Here is a 23722-nt window from a genome sequence, read left to right as displayed (position 1 = left end):
CTATTTCCCCTAGTAACCTAGCTCTCAGCTTGCATAACAGCCAGCAAAATAAGCTTAGCAGTTAGCTGGTCCATCCTTCGAAAACCTTCAGGGGCCAACCACTGTCATACTCATGGGGTTTCATTGATCCAGTCACATTGCCTTTTCTTGGAGCAGAGAAGCAGGGGAGGACTCTGCTGCTAAGAAACGATATCTTCCCCCAGACGGCCACCAATCAAGGCTGGCTTCCTGGGTGCATAACCCGGGCAGCTGTACTGGGCCCACACTCAGAAAGGCCCCACACTTGGTTTTAATGCTCTGTTGTCACTATTTTGAAATTTTTGATCAAGGGGCACCACATTTTCACTTGCACTGGGCCCCACAAAGCATATAGCCAGTCCTGACAAAGAAACTATTCAGTAGGTGTGCCTGGCTGGCTCAGTCGGTAGATCGTAAGACTCTTGATCTTGGGGTCATGAGTTCGAGTCCCATGCCGGGTGTAGAGATTACTTAAAAAAAATTTTTTTTAAAAAGAAACTATGGAATAAATGGATATTATTATTCTTACTCAAAGCACAAATGTTTTATCCTCTGAATGGCCAAGAGATAGAGCCTCTCAGATCTTGGTGTTAAAAAAAAAAAAAAGCAAGAGGCAAATGGGGAGAAGAGAAAAAAAAATTAGCTTCATGAACTCAGAAGCCAGGAAAGCTGGCACCATTGCCTTTAGCAAGATGCTATCTGACATCTTTTGGCTGAATGCATCCTTTCATGGGGTGATTAAACAGCAAATATCTCTGAGTAGCATAATGTTTATTAGACATTGCTCTGTTAGGGCAGCTTGTGTTTTCCTTGTATTCTGTTTCCGTGTTCAAGTGTGTACAATTTGTTGATTTAAATAAAATTTAAAATAAGCCGTGCTGCTTGAAGACCTGCTGACAGGGCCTCGTGGAAAACTTTGAGAGATTTTTTATTAGGAAACAATTCTGTTTCTGTGTCATGATTTTCTGCACCGTGCCTCCCCTCCAGCCGCTCCCCTGCTCTTAGCCGTGCAGTTCAGCAGCCCCCAAACCACTATTTCTACTTTTTGGAATGTTCTTCTGGCTCTCTGAAATATTTCTATCCATGAGGCAAGGGTTCTGTTTGTCCTCCCCCCCCCCCCCCAACCCCCGCCACCGTCCCCCAGGTTACTGGAGAAAAGGGACACGCTTGCCCAGGACAAGGACCATGAGTAACACATACGAGACGTTTTAGATTTTTCTGTGATGCTAATCATCCATTCATTCAATATTTTGATTAAAAAAAAATTAATAGATGGCAAAGTATGGAGAAATGAATGCTCTTTCAGGCACTGGATAGAATACTGATGTTGCTTTAACATAAAATCACCTATGATCTTGACGAAGCCATTCGCTCCTCTGCTTGGAGCCTAGAGAAACCTTCACACAAGGCACAAGGGCACTTGTGTAAGGATGTAAGTCACATTCCTCGGGGGAAGTACAGTGACTGGGAGAAACCCGTATGTCCATCAGAAAGCGATGGCTACATAAAGTATGAAGGAGAAAATGGGGCGCAGTGGTTTTAAAACCAGTAAGAACAGGGCACTTGGGTGGTGTAGTCAGTCAAACGTCCGACTCTTCTTTTCGGCTCAGGTCACGATCTCGCTGTTCCGTGAGTTTGAGCCCCGCGTTGGGCTCTGTGCTGACGGCATGCAGTCTGCTTGGGATTCTGTCTCTGCTTCTCTCTGCGTCTTCCCTGCTTGTGCCCTCCCTCCCTCTCAAAATAAATAAATAAATTGAAACAAGTTTTCTGAAAAGAATAAGAAGGATCCCTGTGGGCCCCCATATACAAGTCCTCAAGACATATTTTTGAGGGGGAAGAGAAGCAAGTTGCAGAAACAGGACTTAACCAAAGGAGGCCTTTTTTTAACCACCACAAGGTTCTAAAAGCACAAAACAGTATTTCGTACATTGCACGCGCACAGACATGTGCGTGAAAATCTTCGGAAAATCCCAAGAGAAAGCAAAGTGATGCAGAGGTTACCACACTAAGGGGGAGGCATCATGGAGAGGAAGGTGCTAAATGGAATTTCATTTGTATCTGTGACACCATACTTTGCAGGAGATTTTATGCCTTTGTTATTATGTAACGACCAATTAATATTTTTAACTGGCACAAAAAACCGTGTCCGTTGTAAAATTCAAGGAATTCTGTTCAAGGAGGCCAAATTCAAGGAGTTAATGTTACCTACGTAGTTCCTAAATTAAATACTTTACGTATCGAATACACGTTATAGGCACATAGGCTTTATATGTGACACAGTATCCCTGTATTTCTTCATATGGAATTTCGAAGATTCTTGATTCCAAAAGTACATTTGAAACTGTTGAAATGAATGTCTACCCTGGGACAAAATCTGCCCTGGGTTGCAGGGCATGGCCGTGACCAAGCAGGGGTGGGGGCCCCGGCCTCAAAGAGCTTTTAGTCCCGTGCAACCCTCGACAGAACGGTGGCAGAGAGACCACTGCATGAGCCCCAGGGAAGCAGAACTTGCAAACACGAGGCACGGGAATCGGCAATTTTCTTGAGCTTCCTTGAAACTTGGTACACGCACCAGCTCTCAAGCGCTCCCGGTGGCTAGTCAAAGCTTCTGGTCGTTTCCCCACCCCCTAACACATGATCCTAGGTGGCTTCTTCACAGAATTGCCCTTTTCTTACTCATTTCTTCACTTGCTTATCTTTCTGCCCCACTGGACGCCTCGTGGGGAGAGTCCAGGTGCCTCTTGTTGGCATCGCCCCGCACCCAGCCATACGCCTGGCACTTCGCTATCTCGTAAACCTCCAGCTATCACTCACGTGGGTGCGTGAGTGAGTGAAAGCTGAATGGATTCATTCCCTTCTATCTCCTAGAGATGGAGGTCCCTTAGTGCTATTTTACCACCTCCTGTCATACCTAACGTTTAATTTAGAGAAGAAAATGATGTAAATGCTTAGAATTGCCATTCATTAAGAGCCCTACTGTGTACTTCCTGCTGTATAGGATTTGGTTTTCCCGTTACCCTTGCTACAGAGCGAATCACCCCAAATTTGGTGGCCTAACACAACCATTCTCCTATGCTCTCAGACAGTGTGGGTGAGGCAGCTGGATAGGGCCCAAGGGGGGACTGGTCTCTGTCTCACAGTGCCTAGGGGATCCACTAGGAAGGCTGGAACACTAGGGGTGACTGGTGGTTAGGAGCTGAAATCATCTGGGTGTCTTGTCTCCCATGGCTGATGGTCAATGCTGGTTGCTGGCTGGGACTTCAGCTGGGTTTATGGATAGTAACAACCACACGTGGCTTCTCCACGGGGCTGCATGGGCTTCCTCATGGCATGGCAGACTCAGGGTATTTGGACTTCTTACTTAGGGTCTAGGTGTGAATGCCAAGTGTGATGCAGAAACTGCAAACTTTTACGACCCATACTCAAAAGGCATACGGATTCACTCTTGCCACCTTCCGTTGGTTACAAGTGAGCCGGAAATCTGCCCAGACTCAAGGGAAGGAAAATTAGACTCTACTTCTGGATAAGGCAGTGGGTATGTTCTAGAAATCATGGCACGGGAGATGGTTTCACGGCCATCTTCAGAAAACACAATCTGCCATACCTTCCTAAAATCCCTCAAATAGGTGTGAATAATCCATTTTGTAGATGAGGGAGCAGGTGCAGAGAATACATAATTTGCTCAGAGTCAAACAGCTAGACAATAAGTGTCTGAGCAGGGATTCAAACTCAGGTCTGCTCGTCCCCAGAGCTCCCTCTCCCCAAACCTCAGTGCTGTCACATCAGGTGGAGATTATATGTATGTGTTTCATCCTTTCCTGATTGTTTGTCAGGGAGACATATCCAACTCCCCAGTGTTGCCTTACGTAGAGGTTGTGTCTTCTTGCAATTTACAAACGGTATTAACTGGTCCAATAACCTGAGCCTCAGTAGTTAATAGGCAGGCATTGAAATGAGTCCCCTCTGAAGGTCCAGAGCAGTTGCTATTAAGAGACCAGACTTGGAGCAGAGTTTGCAACTTCAGGATAGCAGCTCATCCACAGCGATCGTTGACCCTGGTGAAAAATGATCCTCCCCCTTTGTGACACAATTATTTGGGTATTTACCACAAAGGGACTTAACTGGGCCTTTTTCGATCAGAAAAGAAGAAATAAGCTGAGATGGGGGGGGGGGGGGGCAGAAATAGCTAAATTTAAATGTAACTGCTCACATTGTTTTGTCCTTAGATGGATGGTAGGTCTTTCTCATTATTCACCAAGCACAGACACGCTACCAAGAGCGATCTGGCAACTTGTGAAGATAAATCACAACCAGGATGGCTGCCGTCACTGTCACAGTTGAGAGCGTGACTCTGGGGGCTGAGTGTGGGAGGAAATACGTGCACTGGCCCCACTGGGGCAGAGGCAGAGAGAAAAAGGAGGACCCGGAGAAAGGAAAACAGAAGAAAAGCAATAAAAATTCCATGTCTCCCTCTATGTTGCTCCCAAGTGCCACGCTTTTGAGAGAACTAATGTTTTTGTGAGTCCTCAACAGGTCAGGGAGAAGACAGATGGCAGGTTGCTGAGGCAGGCTGGGAGGGAGGTTATGGATGTAACCATCCAACAAGAAGAAAACACAGATTCAATATGTAGCTCAGGAGACACTGGACGCTCAAGAGCGTCCAGACACTCTAAGAATCTGAAGGGAGTTGTATTTTCAAGATATTTTTAGACACAATCTTTTACACAAGGCACAAAGCTGAGATCCTCCCAAATTGTCTTTGTCTATTCTATTTTTACAACCTACATTTTTTTGCGCTGATAAAAACAACATCTTCTAATAATATAAATTTTAGCAAATATAGAAAAATGCATAAACCCCTTAATCTTTTCATCCAGGAGCCACCAATATAAATATTTTGTTACGCAGCTTTCTGGTGCTTTCTTGCGTGTTTAGGCACGTAACTATGTGTATTGCAAAAGTGGGCTCGCATGAAATCTGATATTTTGTGACCTACATTTTGCCCTTCATATATCATCAGTGACTTTATGTGTCGCTAAGTAGACATTTACCTGATCATTTGTAAAAGATGCACGATTTTCCCTGGTAATGTTATCTAACCAATCTGCTAGTCACTGCATGGTGAAGGTTGCAAATTGTTTTATTGTAAATAAAAGTATATGAACATCTTGGCATATATACTTTGGGGTGTTTATTTGCCCGTTTGCTCTGGATACGTCTCAAAGTGGATTTTTGCTAAGAAAAGTGAGGCACATTATTCATGCGTTTTATACATACTGTTAAATTGTTATCTTGATGAGGGGCGCCTGGGTGGCTCAGCTGGCTAAGCGCCTGACTTGATTTCGGCTCAGGTCATGATCTCACAGTTCGTGAGTTCGAGCTGCGCGTCCGGTTCTGTGCTGACCACACGGAGCCTGCTTGAGATTCTCCCTCTGCCCTCCCCCTCTCTGTGCCTCTACCCCACTCACTCTCTCTCTTTCTCAAAATACGTAAATAAGCATAAATAAGCAATAAGAAAATTGTTATCTTGATGAGCTGTACCAAGAGTTATCCAAGTCGAAGCTAGAAGTTAATGCAATTTGCATCTTTTTCTTTCTTTGTTTCTCCTTCCTGTCTCTTCCTCTCATCCCTCCCCTTGCCTCTTTCTCTTCTCAGTGGTGAATCAGTACCTACTATTGGTGAAGCAGTTACATCATGTACTTTCCAATGAGGGCGGGGGTCCAGCAACCGTGGCCTGTGGGCCAATCTAGCCCACCATCAGCTTTCGTTCAACCCATGAGCTAAGAATACTGTTTATATTTTTCATGTTTGATTTAAAAAACAAGAATAATACATCATGATACGTAAAATTATAAAAAGTTTAAATTTCAGGGTCCATAAATAAAGTTTTACCGAAACACAGCCACTCCCCTTTGGTTTACATATTTTCTATGGGTGCTTTGGCCCTAAAACAGCAAAGCTGAGTAGTTGGGACAGAGACCGTATTTGGCCCACCAAGCATCAGAAGTTCAACGGTGGCGGGCCATCTGGGTGGCTCGGTCAGTTAAGCGTCTGACTTCGGCTCAGGTCATGATCTCATGGTTCATGGGTTTGTGCCCTGCGTTGGGCTCTGTGCTGACGGCTCGGAGCCTGGAGCCTGCTTCAAATTGTGTCTCCTGCTCGCTCTCTCTCTCTCTCTTGAATAAATAAACATTAAAAAAAAGAGAAAAGAAGTTCAACAGTAGCCCGACACTACGTCACAATGCCTCTGTCATGCATCCTCACTTCATCTCATCATGTAGGCTTTGTACCGTCTCCCGGCATCACAGGAAGGGTGAGTACCGTACAATAAGATATTTTGAGAGACAAAGAGAGAGGCCATATTCACATAACTTTTATTACAGCATATCGTTCTATTTTATAATGATCAGTTATTGATGTTAAGCCCTTACCGCGCTTGATTTACAAATTAAACTTTATCATAGGCATGTAGGCGTAGGAGAAAACCTAGTATGTACAGAGTTTGGTATTATCCATGGTTTCAGGCATCCGTGATGGTCTTAGAACGTATCCCCCACAGATGGGGGGGGCTACTGTATTCAAGATGGAAAGGAGCTGTTCTGCTCTGCTCTTTGCATCCTTGTTTCTTCTTATTCAGCCCATCCTGGCTTGAATGTCACCAACTCAGATATGCCTCCTCTGGATAGATTATATCTATATCTATATCTATATCTATATCTATATCTATATCTATCTATATCTATATATCTATATCTATATCTAAATCTAAATCTATATCTATATCTATATATCTATATATTTATATCTATATCTCTATATCTATATCTCTATATCTCTATATCTCTATCTCTATCTCTAATCTCTATATCTCTATCTCTATTATCTCTATCTCTATCTCTATCTCTATCTCTATCTCTATCTCTATCTCTACCTATGACAAGATATTCAATACCTGACTCAAGAGGAACGCAAGTTAAAATTTTACCGGGACGTCATTTTTCCTTTCCCAGTTTGCACACGTCACAGAGTTTGACAAAACCCTCTGGGGGTGAGAGTATGGGTAATAGGCCTTCTCATTTATGACGGATGGCCATCCAAATTCTGCAACCTCTGTGGAGGACAAGTTGGCAATATTTATCAAAGTTATAAATGCACTGACCCTTTGCCCCAGCCAGCCCCCTTCTAGGCATTTATTCCACAGACACCCTCCCACGTGTGGGGGATGACTTGTATTGAAGGTTATTTAGTGCAGGGTTGTTGGGAAATTCCCTAAATGCCTCCAGGTTCAGAAAACTTAATGAATAATTTATGCTGTGACCACATACTGGAGCGTATTACATTTGTTTTTTGTTTTTTTGAAAGACCAAGTTCTTTATTAGCTGATCTGGAATGATCTCCACGATAAAAGACTTCAGGATTAAAAAAAAAAAAAAAGGTGAAAAACGGTGTGTATGATATGTTACTGTTTGTGTAGAAAAGAAGAAAAAAGAGCGTTTGTGTACATGCACGCACTTAGATGTGGGTGCGTTTGTTTGTGTAGGAAATCATATCGGTGACCGCGAGATTTGAGAGAGGGGTTGCAGGACAGCCAAGAGGGGAGGCGGGAGGAAGCCTTCTGCTCCGAATGACTCAACTTTGAGTGTAGAACAACTGGGTGGCTATGTTATCCATCCCAACACTGAGAAGAAAGAAAGAGAAAGAAAAGGTCAGGAGAGGAAGAGAGAGAGAGAGAGAGAGAGAGAAGTCAGTCCTGGACCAGATCGAATAAACAAAGCTGCTCATGGTAACAAGGCTAAGTATCTCCAACTTCCCCAGTGGTTATAACAATGTAAGAAAATTAGAGAGACAAGCCGCAGCCTCTTGCTTCTTTCATGAGGCTCCCGGTTTCTCTGATGATTCTGCAGTAATTAGAGAGAGCCGATCCGAGCCTCTAAGCCTCTTCTCTCTGCCTACCCAAGGGACGGATCCCACCACCTGCACGGCCATCTAGAGAGAACCCGCCAGATTCTTCTTCCTGGCAGAAGGGAAGACACAGCCCTGTTCCTGGGGAGGGCTCTGTGATGTTGATTGCTGTAGCAGCTACTGTCATAGCTCACTTCAGCAGAAAGGATTAGACTGTCCTGAATATGTCAATCAGATATCAAAGATAAATGAAGTTTGAAAAAATAAAATGTGCGATTTATTTTTAAAAAATAGTCTTTGGGAGACACCCAGAATGCACTTTGAAAAATCTAAGGGAAATATGTCAGGAAAACAAATCTGAGCTCTGCTGTCCAACTTTAATTTTTCACTGATAACACTCAAGCAGGCTGCAGCCCGGCCAATAAATAAAGATTCTCTCTTTCTTAATGGTCTCCAATTTCCATCTGCGGGGACGGAGGGCCTGAACGTGCTCTTGCCCCCTCCTCTCAGCCCGGCCCACCTCCCCGTTCCAGGTGCCCTGGGTGCTAATGAGCTGGCACTGGTCCCCGGTGCTCTGCCCCAAGGACATCCTATCCCTGCAGCTCCAGAAAAGGCATTCACCAAGGCATCTGCTAAGCTGCCTTGGCATTGCTCACCGGTTGGGCTTGGTGATGTTTGGGGTTTTAATTCACTTTACTAAAATTGCCTTTCATTCACTTGGTGACAGGTAGTTATTTGTTTTCAGGGTTCCGTTTGACATTTATTGTTAGCGCAAAACACTAATAATAATAATTAGCGCCTTTTTAGAGTTGTCTGGGGTTTTCGTGCTGCCGCATTGTTACTGTAAAACATCCCGATGCTTTGCTGTATATAAGATAGTATGATGGTATTTAAATGTAACAAAGGGGTTTATTATACTCAGGCCAGATTGCAGTATCTCTGAGCCCCCCTCCCCCATGAGTAAGCCAAGACTTAATATCCTCTAAACTTGTCTGTAACGCTAATACCTATCTTTTTTTTTTTTTTTTTTTTTTTTAAGTAGGAAGAAAACCTCACCCAGCCATGCATGGTCTGTTTGTTTGTTTGTTTGTTTGTTTTTAGACACAAGCAGACAAATCTACAAATTATTCTCTAGAACTAGGTAGCCGCAGGCTACATGTGGCCCGTGGTACATCATTAGCTGACTTCTGTTCTAGAATATTCTTTGGATGTCTCTGTGAATACTACATGTATTATTTAATTCTCACTGCTGGATAGATCTCAAAGACCAGCTCTCTGGTCACACATCTAGGTCTGTAATCCTGGGAAAGGCACTCTCCTGGAATGTCTCTGTCATGTCTCTGTCCCCTGTTTCCAAAGAAAGCTGACAGATCTGAGCCAATGGAGGTTAGTAATAAAAAAGAATAAGCATGTTGGACAAAGCAACCAAATTAATAAGGAAAGGACGAGGGTGAATCTGCTTTTCCTTTCCACTAAATCTACCCTCGTTAAATGATACGGGGAGAGTTTCTTGGGCTTTGAAGTGGGACTTCCATGGCAATGTCATGGTGAAGTGCAAATCACACGGTGACCAGTGTCAGGGTCGAGTCCTAGTTCTGACGTGCACCTCGCCCATCTAAGTGAGTCCAAGAAATCAGAGGTGGGCAGGCCTCAAGGTCTGGACTGGACGCATCCCAGGTTTGCTTTCTACTTAGAAGATGTGTCCACGTAACAGAGACTATACCCTCCAAGGTCCAGGCTGACCAGCTCAGAAGTGGCTCGTGCTTCTGTAATCACACCATTCAGATAAGTGGCTCCCTCCATATATGGGATGGAAGAAAGGGCAGAAGTTCTCTTGGCTTTTCCGAAAGGCCTGAAATTCCTTTTCTGTGAGTCAAAGTGGGAAGGCTGGAGAAGAGGAAACATCTCTGAATCATTGACCATAATCCAATGGATTATCTCAAATCTCCCACCAGATACAGACCCCCTGCCACGACTGTATGGTTACCTCTAACTGATCATTTTAAATTTGAGTTCCATAAGCCAGGAACATCTGAGCAGGAAGCAGATAGTGCGGTTAGGTAAAATCAAGGACAAAGGCAATTTTCTCTGTGGCTATTTCTACCAAGTTCCGGATGAAAGATAAGCCTCCAATATGTCCCCTGCCAGAGTCCGTCAAGGCTAGAATTGAGACTGAGTACCAAGAATGTGCTCGGGACGGGTTGGTTCTTTGCAATCAGACACCCGGAGTTCATGCTCCAGAGTTACCACTTGTTAGCTCTGTGACTTTTACTCTCCTCATCTGAAATACGAGATAAAAATATCACCCACGCTGATGTTACCATGAGAAATATATGAGATCACGGATAATAGATATCAAGCAATGGGTGCATAAATTGGCACATAGCATGTGCACAGTAAACCGTTGTGGCAAAAAGTACGTCCTACGTCCTGAGTTTAACTTGTTCGACAAACACCCTTATATTGGTTAACCACACAAGGTAGGAGTCAAAGTCTCGTTTTTTAGCTCATGAGAGTGAGGGCCAGAGTAGTGAAATCACCTAGACAAGAGCACAGAGCTAGTAAGGGCCAGTGCTCAGATCTGGATGCAGACATACATTCTTTCTCTTTAGCTGTACTAGTTATTCTGGAGAACCACTTAAAAGGAGTTTTTGTGGGGCGCCTGGGTAGCTTGGTGGGTTCAGCGTCTCGCTTCGGCTCAGGTCATGATCTTGCGGCTCGTGAGTTCAAGCCCCACATCGGGCTCTGTGCTGACAGCTCGGAGCCTGGAGCCTGCTTCGGATTCTGCTTCTCCCTCTCTCTCTGCCCCTTCCCCACTCACACTCTGTCTCTGTCTCTCTCTCTCAAAAATAAGTAAACATTAAAAAAAATTTTTTTAAAGGAGTTTTTGCAAGTATCCCTTTGTCCCATTTTCCCAAAAAAAAAAAAAATCCCTCCTGTCCTTCTAAGCTGGACCTGATGCTGCCTCTGTGATGCTCATTCCACCTCAAGGACCACTGTGCAAACTGGTGTTGCACAAGGACGCTTGCTTTGAGCAGCAGCTTGGTGGCCAAGAGTGACCCAAAGTCAGGTGGTGAGGAAATCCTGGCTTCCTGTGCTAGAGGGAAAGCTTCCAAGCCAAAGATCGTCTTCTCTCCACAATCACTCAGAAAATGTCCTTCTTTCTACCAGCTGTACCAATGCACCATTTTATCTAGAAAGACCATTGCGTAGTGGAATGGGCAAGCCCAAATTGCATCCGCTGCTAAAACGTGAAACGGAGTCTTCACGTCACAGGATTGCCTTAAAGTGGAGAACGGAGGGTCGAGTAGTGTGCCACATTTTAAAGGTGAATAACTCTTTGATCCAACAATTCGGTTTTCAGCAACGTCTTTTGGAAGTGATCAGATATGTGTAGTTATAGGTACGAGAATGTCATTTCAGTGTTTCCAAATAAAAAACGGTCCGAGTTTTTCTCTTCTGGAGATTGGAGAAATAAACTCGGAGATGGCTGTTTATTGACTACCATCTGGTCAGGAAGAAGTTTAGGGAGACCTCGATTGCTGGCTGGACTACAGTCTGTCCAGTAAAAGAAGTGATGTTATAATAGCTTCATAGATGAATGTCTTTACCTCCTTCCCTACATGCAAAGCACCGTCAAATCCTGTCATCCAGAGCTCTACAATAATCCACCAATTGACCACTTGTCATGGCGGCCATTGCTTCCACCCCAATCCGTACATATGTACCCATTGTGTGGCCAATTGCACACATTCCCTAACTAGTCCTCCCGCTTCCTTTACTGCTCCTCTAAAGTCTTCGCGCAGCAACCAAACTAACCTAGGAAAAATCCAAGTCAGATTGGAATAAAATCCAGACCACTTCCTGCGATACCCAATCTGAACTGGCCTCTGACTCTCACATAACTCCATCCCTTCCTACTCTCTGTGCCCCACACTAGCTGTCTTGCTTTTCCTTGAACTGCCATTGCAATCTCCTTATTACTGCCTTTTCACTTGCTGTCTGCCAGAGTGGCTCTTCCTAGCTCTTGACACAGCCTAAGAGCTTCGTCTTTTCTAGTTTCTATTCAAATGCCCCCTCTTCAAACGAGTCCTTTTGAGCTGAAAATCGCTCTCCCACCACTCTACCATCATTTTCTGTGTTATGAACTTTTTTTGAGAGAGAGAGAAAGAGAGAATGGGAGAGAGAAAGAGCTGGGAGGAGGGGCAGAGGGAGAGGGAGAAAGAGGATCTCAAGTGGACTCCACGTTCAGTGCAGAGCCCAATGTGGGGCTCGATCGCAAGACCACGAGATCATGACCTGATCTGAAATCAAGAGTTGGACACTTGACTGACTGAGCCACCCCCAGGAGCTATTTTTCAATGGCACTTATCACTCCCTGCCTCGATTTCATATATCAGAGTATTTACTTGTTTACTTGTCTTTGTCTCTAGAATGTAAGCTCCATGAAGACAGCATCTTATAGTTGCCTCTATCTCCAACACCTAGAAATGCACCTGCCACAGAAAATCAATGAATCAATCAATCTTTTATTAAATAAACAAATATAAATCTGCAAAGTGACACCCTGAATTAATTTTGCTTATCGACAGGCAGGTGGAATTGTAAACATTTTCTCCTCTCTTTTCTGTTGCCTAAATTTTCCACCCTCAGAAGAGCAAAAGTTACTCTTGTGATTATGCAAAGCAATTAAATTCATTTTATATTAAATGAATAATAATAAATTAAGGAACAAAAACAGAATATAGCCCTTGAAGGAGCCAGTAATTACCTTTCACTGGAAACTCTGCCACTGGAATTTCACTTGATGATGAGTCTTTCCCTTCCCTTTAAGTCACTTTTGGACCCCTCCCCTAAAGGTATCATAATTCAAAGTTTAGAAAAAGACAATAATGTTTACAAGAATCAGATGCATAACCTCTTATTCTGGAGTTCACCAGAAGGACTTGGAACAAAAATTCACTGTCTTTGCCATGCCAGGATTTGGTATATATTAATCTTTTTCTTTTTTCTTCTCTTCTCTTCTCTTCTCTTCTCTTCTCTTCTCTTCTCTTCTCTTCTCTTTTCTTTTCTTTCATTTTTTTTTAACTAAAAAATCTTGATTTTAAAGAAATCTCGTACAGTATAGGCTCCTTCTCTTAGTAAGCTGCCATGTTAAGTCCACTGTTGAAGTTTAAACTTCTGTTTACCTCCAAAGTAATATTGTCTGCAAGACAAAAAAAAAAATGACTTTGGCATTTGCAAGTATTTCTGAATATGTAAATCCTTGCAGGAACGAGATGTCTGAGAAATAGTCCTTTGTACTTGGCTGGACCTAAAGGATCCTCTTAGAAGGACCGCAAAGCCCAGGGGGGAAGAAATGATGATGACGTCACTTTGACAACATCACTTAGGAGCAGCAATTTATGTAGAACTTTGACCAAAAGTGCAAGAAATCCCCATGTAAGCCTCAAATGGTTCTTCACTAAGTCTGACCTACATCAGAATCGGTGACACTAAAGTCCTGTATTTTACCCACAAGACCACATCTTTTTTTCAAAGCCATCCAAACTTGTAAGGATTAGTGGCAAATATTACATCTGCTTATTTTCAGAACAAGATGTCAATTTAAGAAAATTTTTAAAGCCAGGTCTGGTGAATATCACTCTCATGAAAGATTATGATTCTATGGAACCACTTCATGTGGAAAATGGACAATTTTACAGAGACATCAGAAATCATCTTCTACATCCTTTTGAGGATTTTCCAGAAGAAAATATGTATAATGTCCTAATTGACATGTTGGTGGAAGCATTGTAGACTTTGTGGGTAACTTGGAAAATACACTTTTAAACATATCTTGGAAAGCTTAGCGGCACTGAAGTTAAAGAATGAATTCAAATGCTCCAAAAGTACTCATTTGTTTTCTTCCTAAGTTTCCTGAAACAGAGTTCTCAGATGAAATATTTGACTACACAAAACCATTTATTTTGGTAGCATTTCCACCATTAACCTTAGATCATCTCCTAAAGACAGCCAGGAAAGAAACAAATAAACACAGCTCATTCATCACGAGCATGATAATAGGACATTTTATAAACAGAGTGTTTTCCATCCAGAAAGAACCATGTAATTTTAGCAAGGCACACAGTGGGTATTACTCAGGCAAGTACAAAACACTTGCTTCGCAATATTAAGTGATATTATTGATACTATAATTATTTAAAAAGAAGAAGGAGGAGGAGAAGGGGGGGGGAGGGGAGGAGGAGGAGGATGAGGAGAAACAGAAGCAGCAGCACCAGCGTGAGACTCTTATATTTGACCCAGAACAGAAAGAGGCTTGCCTGACCTTTATGATGATTCTTTAGTCCCAAAATTTACCAAAGTACAAATGGGAATGTTGGGAATCAAGAAACCCACAAGACTTTATTGAATACCTACTATGTTCCTAGCTGTTCTAGGCAAGTCAGTTGATTTAAATACTAGACGTCATTTCTGCCATTTTATAGAAAATAAAAAATCTATTCCCTCCCTTCTTGTCTCCATAGGGAGTTACTGTTCCCTGGAAGAAATGGTATTAGAATAATGTTTCCAGAATCTTTTTCTATGCCTTTAATTATATCAACATCTAAATTGATTAAAATTAAGGTAAAGATCTTCATAAACGTGGCTTATGCTTTATCCTTCTCTATGGTAGACCAACTAGCCCCCAGGATGGATGTACTCTCTTCTTTCTCCTCTTCCATGAAGTTTTTACCCATGGGTAAAGAGGTAGGCCTGGCCTTCTGGGGTTAGATCTAGAAACTCATCTTTCTTTCCCCACCAGTGGTGTTCAACAGGTGCAAGGCAATCTTTCTCTCAGATAGCTGAGTGAGTTCCACTAAAAACCCATTTTCCAGTATAGGTGGGTTCTAAGCTATAGATTGAAGATGTATTGAGAATCTAGATTCCATTAGAATATAAGCTCCTGGAGGCAGGGTTTTATTCCCTTTTCCACTCCTGTATTCTCAGGTTCTAGAACAAGACCTGTCAAATAGCAGGTGCTTAGTAATTATTAGTTGAACAAATTACCTGTTGTTGCAACTATAACCAAATTCTTCGATACATTCTATCATAATCTTCATGTCTCTAAGTCTTGTGTCAACATCTTAATTGGTTGTGAGTTTGGTGGGAGATAGACATGATTCGTTGGTCCCTTAAATGCCACCATTATTAATGGATCATGAACTGACTGGAAAGCAGAATTTAACGTAAAGCAATCTTGAGACCAAGAAGTGCCATTTTCTATAATACTGATCATTAGTACAATAGGGAGTCAATCAGAAAGGAGAGATATCAGTGAAAATTACAATAGTCCATAACTTTCAGATGACAGATTCAGATATTCAGATAAGCAAACACATCAAAACCCCAATGTCATTGGCTAAGGAGAGGGTTTCCCCTTGTATCTTACTTCTTGCTGTATCATAATATCGAGCACCTAACAGATATTTACTAAACAGTATTTGAATGAATGAATGAATGAATGAATGAATGAACAGATGGCATCAGACGGTAGAATTAAGCCAGCTGAATAGGAGGGTATAGAATCTTTTGGGGCCGTGACACATCTGTGTTTGGTCATTGGCTTGACTACTTGTTATCTTCATAACTTAGGACAAAATAGATATAACACTTTTAATCTCAGTTTTCTGATCTGAAAAATGGTCGTAATAAGAGCCTCTTCCTTTAAGGATGCTGCAGGAATTTTAATGAATGCAATGCTGGGCACACTGCCAGCTTCAAGCTCCAGCTCTCAGCCCTATCCAGGAACTGACCTCAGCCAACGCGGTGTGCTACAGTTGGCTCGTGTTGGCTCATGACGGCCAGCGGTGGGCAACAGTCCCCAACTCTGAGTTCAGTTGGTAGCTTGAAATCAAACATGGTGGGAGTATTTACACAAGGAGTCAGCAAATTTTTTTAAGAGGCAGATAGTAATAATTTCTGACTTTGCAATACTCTCTGTGGCAATTAGTCACCTCTGCCTACTGTAGAAAAAGTGAATAGACAATATACAAACAAATGGATGTCGCCATCTTCCAATAAAACTTTATTTACAAAATCAGTTGGTGGGCCAGCGGGCTGTAGTTCTCTGACCCCTTATCTACATCATAAACGTCGGCAAACACTACTCATCAGGCTTTTTCTTATCTGCAGATTGTCAATTGCCAAACACTTACCAATTCACCACTTGAAACCACCTTACCCAAGGTCATACTTTCTTTTTGAGGGCAACTTGAAACCAATGCTTGTTCGATGTAGAATATAAAGCACCCCCACCCTTGCCATCTACAACTCTGAAGGGTCATCCCAGCTTCAGAGCCCCCACTATATAATAACAGCCATCAGAGAGCATCCATTACAGAGGGAGCATTAAACAACTAAGTAGAGAGAATGCCCCAGCCATTTGATGTCTGCCAGCCTGTTACTGTCCCCACTAATGACACATGAGCTCATGCACAGAGTAGCCATGGTGGCAGGGATGGAGAACATTCATAGTGCCAACTATTGTTCTCCTCACAAAGGCAAATTTACCCTCTACCACTGCTGAATGGCCAAGCTGTCAAGAAGAGAGGTCAATTCTGAGCCATCTTTTATAGAAGTCTACCGGACATTTTGTGGTAATTTGACTACGTTAGAGCCTTTCTACCCTGTGTAAGAATTCACTTTTGGAGAGCATAGGTGGCTCAGTTGGTTGAGCATCCAACTCTTGATTTTGGCCAAAGTCATGATCTCATGATCGTGGCATCAAGCCCTGTGTCAGCCTTCACATTGAACATGGAGTCTGCTTGGGATTCTCTCTCTCTCTCTCTCTCTCTCTCTCTCTCTCCCCCTCCCTCCCTCCCTCCCTCCCTCCCTCCCTCTCTCTCTCTCTCTCCCTCCCTCCCTCTCTCTCTCTCTCTCTCTCCCTCCCTCCCTCTCTCTCTCTCTCTCTCTCCCTCCCTCTCTCTCTCTCTCTCCCCCCTCCCCACCTCCCTCTGACCTATCCCCCACTCATGCCTTCTCTTTATTTATAAACAATAAAATAAAATAAAATAAAAGTAAAATTTCACTTTCACTAGAGCAGACAGATATTCTAGTTATGGTTTTGCCTTTCCCACCTACAGGGCCTTAGCCGAGAACACTGAGGGCTTATATGGTGTTTGATACACTGATACACAATCCTACCAGAGGACATAGCAAGAGTCCCTTGAACTTTAAGTTGTGATTTCCACTTGGGCGCTTTGAGCTTCTTATATCAAGGATCTGACAAGAAAAAGCGGAGTCACTGTCCTGGCTGAGAAGGTCATGATGACCATGGGCTTGGACCCTTCAAATATGAAGTCTGAGTCACGACACTAGATAAGCCACTTAGACTGGTAGAGATGCTAGCTGAGAGTGAGGGAATCTAAGAACAGATAATGACAATGAGGATCAGTTGTGACTTGAAAAGCAGCTCCAGTGGGGACGCCTGGCTCAGTCGGTTAAGCATCCGACTCTTGGCTTCGGCGCAGGTCATGATCTCACAGTTCATGGTTTTGAGCCCTGCAGTGGGCTCTGTGCTGACAGTGTGGAGCCTGCTTGGGATTTTCTCCCTCTCCCTCTCTCTCTGCCCCTCTTACCCGCCCCCCCCCCATAAATAAATAAACTTTTTTAAAAAAAGTGGCTCTTAAAAGTTTTTCCAAGGCAAAGAGGCCCACCAGAATCCTAGAGCTACTTCTCCCAGAAGTTGTATAAAGATGTGGACCTGATCTAAAGAGGTAGACTGTAGCAGATACCGTGTAGCAGCACCTAGAATCCCCAGTTGGGACTGGAGGTCCAATTTCACCAGCTTCAAGAGTGTTGACACCTCACAGTTCAGAGCTCTTGCTGGGAATTGGCCTCAAGCGAAGAGAGAAAACTCCCAAGGTGACCTCCTTTCCTAGGTAGCAACCTTACTCCAATAACTGTTTGATGAGGCCATAAAAAAGCCAGCCCCCTCCTGCCCCAACACACGACGGCCCTGAAAGACCGTCTCAGTTCAGAGCATTCTGTGGCATCAGTGGAGGCCATTGCTGTGACTGTACCCAGCCCAAGCTCTCTGTCTAGCCAAGCCAACCCCCCTCCCTTCTCCTGTAGATGTTAACATCAAGAGCACTTCCTAGTGAACCTCCCCACTAATCTCAAAGTCTGCTTCCTGGGGAACCTGACGTGAAACAGGATTAAATGAAATAATGTCCCTAAAGTACCTGACATTAAAAAGGATCTCATCATAGGTGGCGTTGATCTTCTAATACATCTCAGAAAAACGTGAGTTTCAATCAACAGTATTAATAGCAATAATAACAACACCTATTATAACTAAGTGCTTACCCAATAGTAAACTAAGTGCTTTACATACATTAACTCATTTTATCCTTTTAACAAGTCCATTATAATCCACATTTTACAGAAAAGTAAAGGAGACACATGGGAGTTAATTAAGTTTTCCAAGTTCACATGCTTATCCATTACACGTTACCAGCCTTTGTTTGGATGTGGCTATAAAAAGAGATATATTTGTGGGAGAAGTTTAAGAATAATCCTTTTGCTTTTTAAGTCCTATCAGACTAAAGCTGAATATTCTAAACATGGCAAAGATTTTCTGCTTTCATACTCCAGCTCCTTCATATTCATTGAACACTTTCACCTGAAGTTATTCTGAGAAGGAAAGAAGAGTTAGTCCTTTAAAGAAGAATATCACGAACAAGAACCAGTGTCTGTAAAATCTCTCATTTCCAGAAAATACATATAGCATAGGCCTATGGTGCTTCTGAGAAATAAAGTTGTCTGGTGACTTCACATTAAACTGAGACCCCAACTTTCACTGTACTTTATCTAGGTAAGAGCTGACAGATACCTGGCAACATGACTGTGCTTGGCTGAATTTCAGTTATGATCAATGTTTCAGTGATCAATATTCCTGATGGTTCACATAACTCAATGTACTGAATCAGGTGAGGCCTGTCGGTCCTGTATTGTATGTGCCCAGTAACCCAATCAACACAAAATGTTTCTGCAAGTGTTTAGTAAGTATCTGATATGTGCTGGACACTGTACAGAACATTACCACTACGAATGCATCAGATAATATATTCCTCAAAGATCTCACAGTCTAAGTAGTTAGTTAGTACATTAGGAACTTGAATCATTTCTACACTCCTTCCAACATTTTTGACATATATACATGCTATGTGTACTCGAATGGCCTTACCATATTTTGAATTATCTTTTACTTAAATAAATTTACTTAAGAAGGAAATTGTATGGCACCTCTAAAATTTTTTAAAAGGAAGCTCTTATTATTTAACAAAAAATCTTTTAATGTTTATTTATTTTTGAGAGAGAAAGAAAGAGAGAGCACAAACAGGGGGAGGGGCAAAGAGAGAGGGAGACACAGAATCTGAAGCAGGCTCCAGGCTCTGAGCTGTCAGCACAGAGCCTGATGTGGGATTCCAACTCACGAACTGTGAGATCATGACCTGAACCAAAGTCAGACACTTAACTGACAGGACCACCCAGGCGCCCCTAAAAAAAGGCATCTCTTGTTATAAAGAGAAGATACCCATGAAAACAAACATATAACTATTAATAGTTTTTTTTTTAAGATTAAATGTTTAAAACCTAAAATCATGGCGAATTTCACTGGTCTCATAGGAGACAGCTATAAAGAGAAGCAAAGAAAATGAACGACTTAACACAGTATAATGAACTGGTAAAGAATATGTATTCAGCAGCTAAATTGATTTGACTCAAATATTAGTTCTGGCACTTAGCACCTAGGAGCTAAGAAAATTAGCTTCAGGAATGTTGCTTAACTTCTCTGAGCCTTAATTTCCTCCCCTGTAAATTGGGATAATAGAATATTTACCTCATTGGATTATGATCAGGATCAAATGAGTTAACCACTTTAGAGCCATGGCAAGCCCATCGTAAACACTGTGTAAAAGTGATCACCAGTGTTACTGCTGCCACATACCAAGCTATGAGATGGGGGTCTGTGCAGAGCAATTCTCAGTTTCATCAGAGGAATTCAAGAAAGGCTTCATGGAGGAGATGACCATGCACATGACTGATGAGCAGCTGTTTATTAGGCTTATGGAGCAGGAGGCATTGATTATTCCAGCAAGGAGCAATCTGAGTTAAAATAGCCTCACTTTTTCTCTTTTCTGATACACTCATCTATAGAAGACACCTTTTGTTTTTGCCTGCCTCCCTTGCTCTGGTGGTAGCACTTTGCTCTTTCTTTGGAGAACAGCCCTCTGCCCACTCTTGGTGCATATACGTAGGGTAGGACTGACTCCATCCCTAGCCCCAGGAGTGGGCATGAGAGTCCGATCTGCTCAATGGTCCACCTGGCCCTAGAGATGGATGTGTCTCAAGTCAAACCAATCAGAATGAATCTCAGGACACTGTGTGGGGCCAGTGGAGAGAAGAAAAGTATGGGTTCCCTAGGGCTGCTGTAAGAAAGCACCACAGAGTGGCTTAACCAACAGAAATTTATTATCTCACAGTTCTGGAAACTCGATGTCAAGAATCAAGGTGTCAGTAGAGCCATGCTGTCCTGGAAAGTGCTAGGGAAGGGTCTGTTCCAGGCCCCTCTCTTAGCTTCGGGTAGCTCCTTGGTGCGTGACTCGGTCTTTACGTGACATTCTCCCGATGTACTTGCCTATATACAAATTGTCCCTTTGTATAAAGTGACCAGGCATATTGGATTAGGGGCCGTGCCCAATTCAGTATACTCACCTCAACTACCTACATCCATAATGACTCTGTTTATGAATAAGGTCATATTTTGAGGTACTGAGGGTTAGGATTTCAACCTATGGATTTGGGGGGAACATAATTCAGCCTGTAACAGAGAGGCTCTCATTCCACTGGATTTAAAGTTGATAACAGGTAAGTGCAGTGCTCCTGGGAATCCCATAAGGGGAAAAAATACCTTTCCTGGAAATGGAGCCAATTCAGGGGACAGAGAAGCTGAGGGACACAGATACAGGTTCTCAGCATCATTTGAGCACCATTTATTTGAGCGCCTGGATCCAGCTATTCCTGAAGCTTGTGTGCCTGGACTTTTCATGTATATGAGTCAATAACATTCCCATTTTTTTTTTATACTAAAGATAGTTTGGGTTGAGCTTCTATCACATTGAGAGGAGGAACTACTAGTCGTATCTCAATGTGATAGAAACTCAACCCAAACTAGCTTTAGAAACTAATACAGTCCTGATTATATAGCACCTTAGCCACTGAGATTTTTTTTTTTAATTTTGGTGAATTAATTCTGTGTTCCATAAGGAAAGACAATGGGCTTGTTAAAGAAATCGGAATTTCAGAACAGGTTTAGGCCAGTTTTGAAGAGCCACTCCTTTTAGACAGATGCTTTTATATCTTGTGTAGTAACTGTTAGTGGTTTGTGACATTTCTAGTCTGTCCTGGGTGTTACTAGTACCCGACAGGTCAGGCCTGTCACCTCCATAAAAGCAATGAGCATCCACACCAGCACACTCTATGGTGTGGGAGTCCCTTTGAGAATTACTGATGTCACACTAAATCTCATCAGCCGTATTTATTCTCTCTTCATCTCTGCCATTTGAGGCTTTTCAAAAAAAAAAAAAAAAAAGTCTGATTATTTTTACATGAAGAGAGCCTCTCCTTGCTCCTGTGATTTGCAAACTGTAAACCAAAGCTTAATTCTGGGGGAGTTAATTTGTCCTTATGGCAAGTATAATTAAGATGTAAATCTCCTGGGGAAATACCTGGAAATTAAGGTTATTGTTGACATTGTTATTAATTAATAATTATCAAATAGTCGCTTTTAAAAAAAGGATGAGCCTTTAGATTTTGATGCTCTCCATTATCCTCATTAAGTAACGGTGAGGTAAAGATGAATGAATCCTCAAGCCGATGAATTAATGATTAAGGCAGTCCAGAAGAATTCAGCCTAGATTCTGTATCCAGCAGGTTTTGTGGTGGCACTCTCTCAGCTGGCTAAATTTTGACTAAGTGTTCAAATGAGATTTAACTTTTAGAGCAGTGATTTCGTCGGGAGGTAAAGTCCAATAAATAAAGACTGGAAAAAAGACAAAGCTGAATTAAATCCTTCCAGCAACATTTCCCATTGAGGGTCTCCAGAAGGGGATATCAGAATGCTATCCTAATGAAGTTCTGGAGACACCCTTTCGTAATTCCATCACCCACGAGAGATTTTTCTAAGGAAGCGTCTAATGATACTGATAAAACCATGTACACGAATCAATGAGGAACCTAGACCTCTTGGTTTAGATTCGGTATGACAGTATTGTGTGTTAAATAAATACCAATAAATTATTAAAACATATTGGTTGTATCGTAACACAGAATCTTAACAATGTATTGTGTCAGCATGTACAGCTCTCGCTCAGGGAAATTCTCCATCTCTTTAATTCAAGCATTGACATCCTGTGCCAGCACAAAGCCTTTCTTATTTGAGATTGACACATGTCTAAAATTGCTTAGATTTTGTGTTGTGCTCTTAATACTTGAAACCCGGCAAATGAAATTCTATGCCACTGTGCATGAACAATGCCTTACAAAAAAATCTTAGCCTGGGGGTTCGACTGGAGGATTGGAGAAACAAAAAGTGCTTTCACTACTATTGCTTCAAGTTGGGGGAATAATTACTTTGGTGGAGGAAAAGGGAGGGCCGTTGCTAGCCCCTTGGAAAAATAGTATGTTTGTCAGCCCTTAAACTGGATCATTAAATTCAAGAAGGGTGTCATATGTGGATACTGGGTCATGTCAGCCGAATGCCTGCCTATGTCATGGTGAGGATGTGTTAGTCGTCATTTGCTACTCGTTCAGGGGAATTTTTTTTTGTTCTTTTTTATTCTGACATGCCTGAATAATTGTGGTAACACTGATGAACTCTCCTTTCTATACCTGAGGATAAACTTCCTCCAGTTTAGTTTCTGAAAGCATCCTTCTGCCTTCCTCTTTGGCTATAAACACAGTTGTATTTTCTTGGGATTCCCTCGAAATAGCATTTTAGTCATCAAACACTGCATGATGCACTTGAACGCCACCATGTTATTGAGGGAGATGGGGAGGCTGGTCAGAGTTGGGACTCCCTGGATTGGTATGGAAATCAAATCTCACTTGCTGCCTTGGTCTTTAACACCTGATACCCACAAAAGTGGCCGTATATCATGCAACATTTGTGTCTCAATATCAACCGTTGGGAAGGAACAAAAGGGCTTTCTCAAGATTAAAAATCCTTGTTCAGTACTCACAAATCAATCAATGTGATATACCATATTGACAAAATGAATGATAAAAATCATAGGATCATCTCAATAGATGCACAAAAAGCATTTGGCAAAATTCAACATCCATTCATGGTAAAAAGCCTCAACAAAGTAGGTTTGAAGGAAACATCCCTCAATGTTAATGAAGGCCATATATGACAAACCCACCACAAACATCATACTCAGTGGTGAAAAGCTTAATGCTTTCCCTCTAAGATCAGGAACAAGACAAGGATATTAACTTTCATAATTTGTGTTCAATTTGGTATTGGAAGTCCTAGCCACAGCAGTCAGACAAGAAATAAATAAGGGAATAAAATGTGGGAATTAAGAGGCATCCACATTGGTAAGAAAGAAGTAAGCTATCGCTGTTTTCAGGTGACATGATACTATATAGGAAAAACCCTGAAGACACTACCAATAATCTATTTGAACTCATAAATGATTCTGTAATGTTGCAGGTTACAAAAATAATACACAGAAACCTGTTGCATTTGTAT

The sequence above is a fragment of the Panthera pardus genome, unplaced genomic scaffold (assembly GCF_024362965.1).
Source record: "Panthera pardus isolate Hobbes unplaced genomic scaffold, ASM2436296v1 HiC_scaffold_25, whole genome shotgun sequence".
In the NCBI taxonomy this organism is placed as follows: Eukaryota; Metazoa; Chordata; class Mammalia; order Carnivora; family Felidae; genus Panthera; species Panthera pardus.
This window is presented reverse-complemented; position numbering follows the sequence as displayed.